This window comes from Corvus moneduloides, chromosome 1, assembly GCF_009650955.1.
Source record: "Corvus moneduloides isolate bCorMon1 chromosome 1, bCorMon1.pri, whole genome shotgun sequence".
NCBI lineage: Eukaryota > Metazoa > Chordata > Aves > Passeriformes > Corvidae > Corvus > Corvus moneduloides.
The window spans coordinates 73,632,496-73,643,832 of record NC_045476.1 but is presented as its reverse complement, the minus strand read 5'-3'; the positions used below and the strand labels follow the sequence as shown (position 1 = coordinate 73,643,832).

At 39.6% G+C, this 11,337-nt stretch overlaps 1 protein-coding gene across 1 annotated transcript in view; it reads right to left on the bottom strand.

Annotated features, from left to right (window-relative positions):
- Positions 1–1,042: 1,042 nt before the first annotated feature.
- The window catches only part of SLC35B3 (solute carrier family 35 member B3), a 47,143-nt gene continuing 36,848 nt past the window's right edge, over positions 1,043–11,337 (bottom strand). Inside the window, exons 10-11 of the transcript XR_004241491.1 lie at positions 5,626–5,714; positions 1,043–1,210 (exon numbers count right to left, since the gene is read on the bottom strand). The gene's annotated coding sequence lies outside the window, so the exon portion shown is untranslated. The remainder of the gene's footprint in view (positions 1,211–5,625; positions 5,715–11,337) is intronic.

Genomic DNA, 11,337 nt, shown 5'->3' with positions numbered 1-11,337 from the left:
TCTGTGGTTCTATGGAAGTCTTTTTAATCTCACAAGCAGAAATTTGTTACAGCTGAAACACTACTTCCATATATTATCATGCATTAGAAGAACATCATATGTTCATGTCTGTTTCACTAGATTCAAGTTCTGTTTGTGCAGAATGAAAATTATAACCATAGATAGGTTTGTTCACTCCACCTTCCAATACAACAGCTATTGGGATGTTAAAGGAATAGGAGCAAATTCAAAACAAAGGAAAGAGGGGTTTTCACAGCAATTCTTTCTGTAGTGTGGAAGCTTGAGGTTTCCATGGAGTCCAGCATTGGACAAGTTCATCAAGGAGAAATCTGGTGATGATTTCATAAACAGAACTACCTCTGCTCTGGAAGTCCCAGAGCTGCAAATTTTCGGAAAATTGAAGTATATTCAAGGCTATTGTTATTTCATACTTACTTTATTCTTATACTTTTCCTTATGCATCTACTATTTATCGCCATCAGAAAAATGGTATTAGATTAGACGATCTTTTGATCTGACTTAATATAGCTGTCCTTTTGGTCTTTTCTGCTTTTCTGGTGTGTTGAGATTATTTTTTTCTTCTCCCCTGGAGCTCTTGGCTAAAGAATGCCCAGCCCTCTGGGAGCAGTGAACGTGCACCTTGCTCATTGCATGGGGCTGCTTAATGCAGTCAGGCTCTTCAGAGACTTCAGCTGTCAAAATCTTTCCAATTCTTGACAGCAGACTTCACAGAGGGTTTATAGAGATTTGAGATTTGATCAAATTTGTGCTAAAGGCGTATATCTAGTATGTTCTTCCCACTTTCCAACTTTTGCACTAGAGCATAAAATGTGGGGCATATAATCAACGAATAACTGTGGAGATTTCTTTTATTAGAACCAGAAAACCACATTTTATCTCAAAAATATTTAGCCCTTTTTGCTTTAAAACTATTAGTGAGACACAGATTCTTGCCCTGAAAAATTATTTCAGTACAATTACTTAATTAATTAATTGAAAAAAGGTGTATGAGCAAATGAAAAATAAAGGTCTCATACTGGAAGGTGTTGGACAGGTTTAATATCATATGTCACATATACCAATACTTTGAGTTATGCTGGTTTATAAACCATACAAGTTAGTCTGGGCTTTCAGGGCTCACAGTCTGTAGAACGGTGCAGTTTAATCCCATTTAGTTTAGCAAGCAAGATGCAGAACTGGGGTGAAGAAGCTGCAGAAGGAAAACAAAATAAAATAACAGGTTTATAAGCTTTTGCTGTTTATGACTGTCCAATACCTTGAATCATGTTCGGGTTCAGATTCATCAAGTAGAGTTACAGAGAGATACTCCCATGTTAGTTCTATGTAATAATTTCCTGGGAACTGGGTTGAGGGAAGGAGAGGAGACTTCATGAACACTCTGAAGCCATTTTTGGAGACTACATACTGTTGAGAGATTGGACACTTTGCAGGCTACCCAGAGGCAGCAAACACAAACCAACTTTACCATGAAGAATCCCTGGTCTGGTCAGCCAGCCCACAACCCACAGGTTCACAGCCCCCCAGACTGCTGACCAGGCAACAGGAGGTGGAGCAACAGAGGAGTGATGCAGGTATGACAGCCACACTACATGACACAGTGTCATTGGGAATCAGACTTTGTCACAGCTGCAGATTGTGAAACTTCTTACTGCTCACACACCCCAGTGGAGTCCTGTAGTCTAGGGTTAAGTTCCTGCCTCTTTGAGAGGGATTCTGTGTTTATAGCATACAAGAATGCTAGTAATAAATTTCTCCTAGTCCTCCTCTTTGCAGTGCCAGCCTAGTATTTGGTGGGAACTATTTCTTAATTGGTATTAATGTAGTGTAGATCCCATTAGGATTATGATTTGATGTGAGGCCAGAAATGCAAGTAAACTAGTGACTACATGATGCAAGTAATATTTTCTGGGTAGCCGAGAAGAAGGCAAATAAAGTATCCATATCTGATGTAATTTATTCAAACATTTTTCACTGGGAAATATGTCTTGATGTGCAGTCACTGTGGCCTAATCTAGCCTGTTTCTTGTGAAATACTGCTGAAACAAACGATGGTTGGATCAGGTTCATGTAGGCAAACAGGTTGCAGAACCCAGCACAGTTATAAACTCTTTATAACAGAAAAGAATATCAGCTGTGTGGAGAAAAAAAAAGATCTTATTTTAATTTTGTGGGTTTTTTTTGTTCTGATAACAGATAAAACAAAAAAAAAAGAACTTGTTTTGTAAAATACAGTAGTGCCCTACTGAGGTATATACAAAATTAAGGGAAAACCAGTCATTCAGTTAGTTCAGTTCTCTTTTCCTTCTACCTCTGGATCCCAGTTTCCAATTTCAAAGGAGCTCATTTTGGTCCATGAACCAAATAAAATTTGGACATGATACCATATTGGAATAAGCCTTTGTGACAAAGAGGTATTCAAAGCTCAGTGAAGTGAGAAGTATATTAGAACTGGTATATCCAACATATCCATGTGCATTCCTGAGATATATATCTATATATTTTTTATTATTAATACTAATAAAGGCAGGGCACGGGTGCAGCAGGCCTTAGTTTCTGTCTTTGGGGACTTTCATCTTTAATATAGTCTCTTAAAAATACATGCATTGCTACATTTTTCATTACCCTTAATTTTTTCATCAATCACGTTAATTTATACAGGGGGCACTTAATAATAGCTAATTAACACTTATGACTTTTTAAATTAAAAGACCTTTGGAGAGATTACTGCTGATTGCGAAAAGGTTTTTGTTCCTCCCATTAAAAAGAGAAAGAGAGAGAGACTGAAGATGTGGCTCGGGCATATGAGGGGAACTTCTCTCTTGCTTCACTGATCACACAACAAATGAAAACAGCAAAGGCCTGTGCAAAGGCAATACTGCTATTAGCCTACAGTTCTGAAAGGTGCCTTTATTTTAACTGATTATTAAGCAGCATATATCTTATTCAGAGTGACCTTTAAATAGCTGAAAATTAAATTATAATTTACTGGGGAGATATCTAAACCCATGTAACTATTTTTACCAAAAAACCCCCATGATGTCATACAATTGTCCTGAAAATATATTTTTTTTTATTACCAAATGAAGTGAAGAGAGAAAAAGCATTAAATTTTGACAGTGAGAAGGCTCTCGTGGATTGAAATAATATTTTTTAATAGCCCCTGTTATTACAGTGAGAAATAGCCCATGTTTAGTTTTTTGACTGCAATCACTTTTGGATATATCAGGGAGCTGTTGGGATTCACACCACTTTCTTTTTCTAGTAACAACATTATGATTCCTTCCTTTTAATAAACAAATGTGTTCCTCAAAATTGAGTCTATGTGCTAAACACTTCCAGTGTTCTCCAAGTCTCAACGATCTGGCCAGAAAACTTTCTTTTAAAGCATCAGTGAGGACTTTTTGTTCTTTTCTGTGGTTGCTATTGTCACTGTTATAATAACTATTACTATAATAATACTGATATTTTAAGATGGTGATGGTGACGATGATGATGCTGCTGCTGCTGCTGCTGCTGATTATATCCCACCAATAGGTGTCTTCATTCCCTGACAGAGCCCACAGAAACACTCAGTATCTGTAACATCTGTAAGATCCTACCTCAGTCTGGTGATGAGAAGAGGGAATCCAGTCTAGAAGGACAATATTCTATCCCTGAGGTAACCTCTGACCACCTCCCTTGCAATGGCCTCCCTTCTGCAGCCCAGGGCCTGAGGGAAGGCTGTCTGACACACCCAGTGCTTCCTCCCAGATTCACCCAAGGTCATGAAGCTTTTACTCTTTACAGGTGAGCATATCTGGCTCATATCAGTAGCAAATACTGCTTTATGAATATCTTTTCTAGACAAGATGAAGGCAGGCTCATGCAGTATAAAAAGACCAACATCATCCCTGTTTGGGAGCTGCTCATTCTTTTTTAGGCACATAGCAAAATGTGCCACCTTGGTGATGGCAGCAGTCTGTAGGCCACATCTCACAGGAGGGCCTGTGTTTCACACGGCCTCCCTATCATGAATTTAAATCACATAGGACAGTGTGCTGCTGCACGTCAGACTCAATAAACATTGAAGACAATTGAAGTGACCTCAGTTGCTCCTTGTAAGGCTTCCCCTCCAGACCCTTCACCATCTTTGTAGCCCTCCTTTGGACCCTATTAATAGCTTTATATCCTTTTATATTGTGGCACCCAAAACTGCCCCCAGCACTTGAGGTGAGGCCACCCCAGTGCAGAGCAGAGTGGGACAATCCCCTCCCTTGCCTGGCTGGTGATGCTGTGCCTGATGCCCCCCAGGACACGGCTGCCCCTCCTGGCTGCCAGGGCACTGCTGGCTCATGTTCAACTTGCCATCAACCAGAACCCCCAGGTCCCTTTCCATGGGGCTGCTCTCCAGCCTCTCATTCCCCAGTCTGTCTGTACATCCAGGGTTGCCCCATCCCAGGTGCAGAACCCTTGTTGAATTTCATACAGCTGGTGATTGCCCATCTCTAATTTGTCGAGGTGTCTTTGCAGGATCTTTCTGCCCTCAAGGAAGTCGACAGTTCCTCCAATTTAGCGTTATCTGCAAACTTAGTATTTCTTCAAGTCCCGCATCCAAGTTGTTTATGAAGACATGGAAGAGCACAGGGCCAAGGATGGAGCCCTGCAGAACCCCACTAGGGACCGTGCTACACAAGGTGATATCTCAGCTCTCTCACAGCTCCAAACTGGAGAAAGAAGCCAGCCAACAGAAGTGCCATTTCAGAACACTGCATGCCTGTTCTCCCCTTTCAGTCAAGATTTTCTGCAGTAAAGGAATACTGAGTCACCAAAAAAAACTATGGAAAATTGCTCTCAGATGCCAAGACAGTCTTAGAACTGGGGCAGCAGGAATCAGCAGCGGTGTTACCAAAGGCAATATGTACCCCCCTAGCTGAGTGATGGGACTTGAAATGCAGTGAGGGCATTTGCTCACTTCTCATCTAAGGAAGGAGGCCAGCCTGTATCAGGAATCAAAGCAGTGTAACAGGAGAAACTCCTGTGAGTGGGTAGCAAGGCAGTGCAGCATGGCTCTGAAATTGTCTAACATCTCAGTGAACTGGAGCAGAATTTACATATAAATGATGTCAAACAGACATATTCTCTGTAATGCTTTGCAAGTAACCACCTCAATATTATTCATTTTGATATGATTCCATGCTGTGAAAACATGCATGAGCCGGAAGAGTTTTACTGTGTTCTACAGGCTAGAAAAAACAATTATAAATAAAACCAAAAAGCAAATAGTCATTATTATATATTGGCAATTTACTTGATAATGGCCCACATAGTTACAACCAGCATCCTTTATGTCAGAATTTCATGCTACAAGTGCTCTCACTGGCTTAAAATAGAACTGCTGTGGTATACTGTGTTGAATTACCAAGTAACTGAATAATAATAATTAAAAAAGAATTTGAAAAAACTAAGCTTCAATTTACAATGATTTGCAATTGAACACTGAAATTTTTAAATCTTTCAGAGTCTTTAATCCACATTTCCAGAAGGTTCCTGATTTTTTTCTCTCCCTACAAACAGGCAAACATTTTTGCATCATTATCAGTAACCGCACCAGTGATTCATACTTACTTTACTCTCCAGAAATCCTCAAATGCTCTGCAGATTGAAGTGTATGAAATTCTGATCTTGCATATAACAACAGGCAGTGGAAACATCATCTGTAAAGATCAGGAAGAGGGACATATGTTTAATCTCTTGATTTTCTGCCAAGAGAAAGGTTATAGCAATACTTAACACTACTTGAGACAACAAAAATGCAAGGGAAGATGGAATTCACAGTAATTGGTAGTGTGCTCTCAGAGAATGGATTTTTTCCCCATACACTCTTTATAAGTAAAGAGTAAAATCACTTTACCAGCTAATTCATCTCTCTACTTAGCTGTTCAACAATTTACAATCATCATCCATTGTCTTTTATATGACAGCAATAGACATGGTGAAACCTCTGGTGGATTTCATTAAGTCTTTGGCAAGTCTTCCCTATTTGGGATTAAATCTCTTTGTCTCTTTTTGGGAAATGGGTGGACATTTAAGGTTTATAGCGAGCAGACAGTTAAGCTTCAGGGCCTTAAACTACATGTATGTTCAAAGTGGAGTTTCTCAGAAGGCTTGGCTGTTTTCCCTGGAGATTTAACATCTGTTTGATCTCTACTGGAAGACTACCCACTGTGAGATCCCCTTAACTGAAGATGTCCCCAGCATTTATATGCTGCTTCTGGGACTTTGTGAACTGCCTTGTCCCCAGGAAGCACTGCTATCATGGCAGTGCATAAATCAGAACTGGAACTTTGATGTAAATGGGGCTGAATCCATTAATTGCTTTAAGAGTCTTTGTGATTTGCATTGTCCCAGAGGACATGCAGTTATAGTGATTCAAAGATCATACCACGCTTTGATGTTGCCAGGGCTGGATTCATTATTGCCTGAAATTGTAAGAACAAAGCTTTACATGGACACTGGAAATTAGCTGGGAGCCAATGCAAGGATGGGATCCATGTTATTTCCTTCTCCAGGCTTAATGAGCCTTGGAAGACCCCAGCACTTCCTTGGTACACAGGAGTTTAGTTTCTCTTCTGGATTTCTGTAGCCTGGTTTGCGAAGTTTCAGGCTAACAGCCTGTGCAAGAGTCTGCCTTACTGCACACACGAGGTAGCTTCTCTGAACATCTTTTAATTGTAAAAGTCACCTTTCAGCTCTGTGCTTAGAGTCTTCAAAAGCTGTAAAGATATCTTTGCTCATGGATAGGTCCTTGAACTCCAGAGCCCAAGTCCCATTGTTCAGAAATTGTAATCATACTTCAGAGCCCAAAGTTGCAGTGTATGTACAAATTTTAGTCTAGCTCTGTGGGCCAGAAAGACAAGTCTATTACTTTCCCAGGATGAAGTTAATTCATTATACTGTGTAGAAAGCTAACACACATGTAAGAAAGAATTCAGATTCATTTTGTAGTCTGCACAGAAATAATTTTAAAATATACACATAGAATTGATAAATGGGCAACAAAATAACAGTAATGAAATCAATAATAATAATAGTAATTAGCAATTCCTTTCCATTTTCTAGACCAAGCAAGGAAGAGTTAAAACAGTTTGTACCAATTATTGACTACAAGATCTGCAAATGATTGCATAAAATTTCCAAAATATGCCTGCAAGCTTCTATTATTGATGTTGTGCCCCAGGACACGCACATATGGATTTAATTGTCTAAAGCGTTTTATTAATTAAATTGCTATGATTTACCTCTCCCATGTTAGCATTTACAGTTTATGAAACAGCTCGTAATTAGGAAATGACTATACTGATGTTGCTTGTTTACTTTGCAAGCAATATATAATAGTGCCACATTCCTCTTTTTAAACCCACTCTCCCAGGCTACCTTTTTTTTCTAGCCCGATTAATAGGCAACTGCTGCTGGTGCGTTAAATTGCTTTTTGGATATGCCAGGGCTACTGCTGCTGTTGGAGTGCACAGCAGCATCCTTCTTCCCAGACTGGAAGCTTCATCCAGAGCTCAACGGAGTTAACGGACCTCTTCCATTGGTGTGTTTTGGATCTGACCCAACAAGCAAAAATTAGTCATTTTTTTTTTCCCTAAATAGAGTATCATGTTGATTGTGGAACATCCAGAATACTCTAACCAGACACATACCACTTTATTTGCAGAGACAAGGTTTTGTGTTTTCTTTACTGACTCTCAGAAAGATTTTCTAAAATACTTACGAATAGATGCCCTGAAGTTGCACAATTGAATTTATCCAAATGAAAGACAGGCTGTAAGTTTAATGTGGAAGAGTATTTGCAAATGACTAGATCAAAGATGCATCAAAGGTTACTTAGCTGATGAAACAGATAATCCATCTCTGTCTGAAAGTTAGTATTACTAAATCTATAATTTAATTCTACAGTCTCAAATTCTGTACATTTTTTTACTTATTTGGAGAATGCAGACACTATATAAATGGCCCATATATATATGGAGGAAGAGGGAGAGGAATGGAGTGTTATTACAGCAGGCAGTTGGACTTGATGATTGTTGTGGGTCCCTTCCAAATGAAATTTCTATTTTATTATAGTCTAGTCTAGTCTATGTTGCAAGAACAGAATGGAAGAGAGTAAAACTTTCCACAAAAAGTCACTTGCTAGCTTATATAAATATTCCTACTCTGTTTTCATTCTCCTACTCTTCACACTGGGATAAGATCTGACATAGGCATGACCTCTTGCACTCCCATAAATTCCAAAAGCCTTTACAATCCTTGCTGATGCCAAACAACTCAGTACTCTGCTCTCACCTACTGAGTTCAGGGATAGTAGGGACAGGCATAAAGCAATTGATGGCATTAATTCAACTTAAATGTGTGCTGGCTCATTTGTGATGCAAGCTAAAACCTACCTGCACCTTTGGTTGAAAGTTGCATTTAAAATCAGATATTTTGCAAAGGAAAAATGATATGAGGGATAAGAACAAACAGGACTTGAGATGTTCACATAAAAACTGGTGCTTTCCTCTGAAAGGGAATTTAATCCTTCATATGAAACAAAAGTCTTGCTCTTCTTAAGACTTCATGTTATTAGTCTAGCAGTGCAGTAGATATCTGGGTAGTGTCACATCTTGGATTCCCCTGCCAATGAAGTGCTTAATAGAGGCCTTTCACCAGACACCAGAGGAAAAAGTGATCTTTTAACTAGCTACTGTCATTGTTCTTAGCAGACTCGGACTGTTTTAGTGGTTTTGGTAAAACATGAGGTTCTCTCAGAAATTATTGCTGCCCCTGTGGCTTACTGAGCATTTGGTGTGTAGTGAGTTATATTTCAAAGTGGTGAACTAATAAAGGAGCTCTCTACACGTAAAAGTTCTTTTGTGAGAGATCATTAAATGGGATTTACTGACACTGTTGTCTTGACTTTTGATTCTCTTTGATGAATGAGTGAGGTCGTGTTCATCTTCAGTTGGGCTGATAAGTTAGTTTCTTCCTCCTTCTTTGCTATCTATGTAACAGGAATGGAAAATTTCTGTGATCAAGTAATGCACTAGAAGAGAGTTAAAATCAGATAAAAAGGGAGCTTTCATGTGGAGTCTTATGCAATGTCCCTCATTTAATGTCTCAAAATGTTCATCAAAGCAGTTCTGCTTAGTCCTATGAAGCCTGCTAAGAAGGCAACAACACCTTTGAAAACCAGATCCTCATTGTAGATACAAAAAACCTGAGAATGTTGACCAAAATACCACTGATCCCTCAGGGGCAGACTCTCATGTGACACAAATATTCCTTATTCCAGGCCAAGTTTTTCAAACATTAACGAATTAGTTTCATGCTGGTTTACTACTGTAAGAACACTGGTAGTCTTATTGGTACATTCACAGTTAAGGAAATAAAGAGTAATTTCATAGGAGTCAGGATATATCCTCCTGCATAAAACCGGTGGCAGAAAAATAAAAAGTCTAATCTTTTTCTGCTGTTTCCAAAGTTGCCATGGACTAAGGATATGGACATACCCATGACTTATCTATCCTTAGGAAAAGTAACAGGGTGGTTATTATCCTACACTTGCAGAAGAACCCAAGCCACACTGATTCAGTGTTATCTGGTCAGACCCTCATTCCTCTTTGATTGATGGAGAGTGGCAGGAAGGTGATTTAGAGGAGAAGCCTGATCTGGGTCTAGGTTATTGCTGTAGAGCCCAGGAAAACTCTCCTGTGTACAGGAACTGGGTACAGGCCATGCTCTGTGTCAGCTCTTCACTCCATGTGAAAATCAGCTGTGCATATCTACTTGATGCTCTGGTTTTCCTGAGGGTAAACATATGAATGAAAGCCAAAGAGTCCCATCACATCTCACAGGGGTCCTTACCTGTAGCTACTGCTGCCTCTTGGCGGAATCTCTCTTTTCCCATCCGCTACTGAGAAAGCCTAGAAAGATATACTGGAAAGCTCAACTTCCTGCTCTTGGGGTGGCAAAGTTTGCTTTCCCCGCAGCTGGGAAGCTTTGGGTGGACTGTACCTAAATCATGACACAGGCTGTTCCCTTTGTGAATGCTAATGCACCTCCTTCGCCATCACGTACATGCTTCAGGCACCTCACACCTTCACAAGGTGATTTCATTAGGATTCCAATTAAAAGCCTGCGAAGAAATATCTCTGTTGCTCTTTTCCCTGTAAATATTGTAACTTTGGTTTGCCACTGGAATTTCAAAGCCTGTATCTGTGCAATTAAAGTACCAATTAACTGCTTTTCAGTTTCATTTTCTCATTCTGTTCTGGGTAAACTCCCTTACTATAGCTAATAATAATAAAAATGAACTAATCAGAAAAAAAAAAGAAGAAATGCATGAAATCCTCAAAGATATGATCTAACCTTTATGGGACTCAGAAAACCACTTAGCACCAGCACTTGTTATAATGTTTAGCTCCATGAGGGCAGCAGCAGTATACCTACTAGCGTAATGTTTTTGCCTCTTTATAATATTAATTGATTGAATTTAAAATGGCAACATCAGTGTCAGCATGACATCTTCAAATCCCTACCATGATTTTCAGTGTGTGTACAGAGCATTTCTGGCTGGAGCAGCATGTGGACAGCCTCCGGCTGGTGCAGAGCTCTGCTTGAGCTCTGTGCTTGGCTGCTGGAAGCCCTGAAGTGTTTTCCCCTTATAGAACAACTCACCTTTGCTATAATGGACAATGTAGCAAGCCACAAGCGCTGCATATGGGTAATGCTGCTGTGCACTCCTGCACCCTGTTGAAGCTGTTTGCTTCTAAACTAAAAATGACACAGGAAAATTAATCTAGTACATACAAAAAGAAGACTGTTTTTAAAGGCATGCATACATATCTTGCCACCAAACGATTTTTTTCAACAATAAAATGTCATTCCTAACTGAGGGCTTGGTGCAAAGCCCAAGAAAATCAAGGAGAGTAGTTTCTGCTTATTTCTTCTGGTTATGGATAAAGTCTTTCAAGCAGATATTTTTTTCTCGCATCCATAACTCATGTAAGTGATGTGTAGAATCCCTGATGCAAAAAAATTGTGCTTTGTAAGAAATAAGGAGCAGGAGTTTTTCCTTGCCTTGTCACATCTAAAATATACCTGAAGCTGTGAAGTACTGCATATTACTGTGGCCATAAATGTAAAAAGATCTCATATGCAGGACCAGATGTTCAGAAATTCTCAGTTTGCACAGAAGGACCAAAGTATGTAGCCAGAGCCGTGAGACCAGTCCTCGGATGACATCAGTTGCAGCAGTCCTCTGGTGGCCTTAGGGCAGGATATGATGGCTGT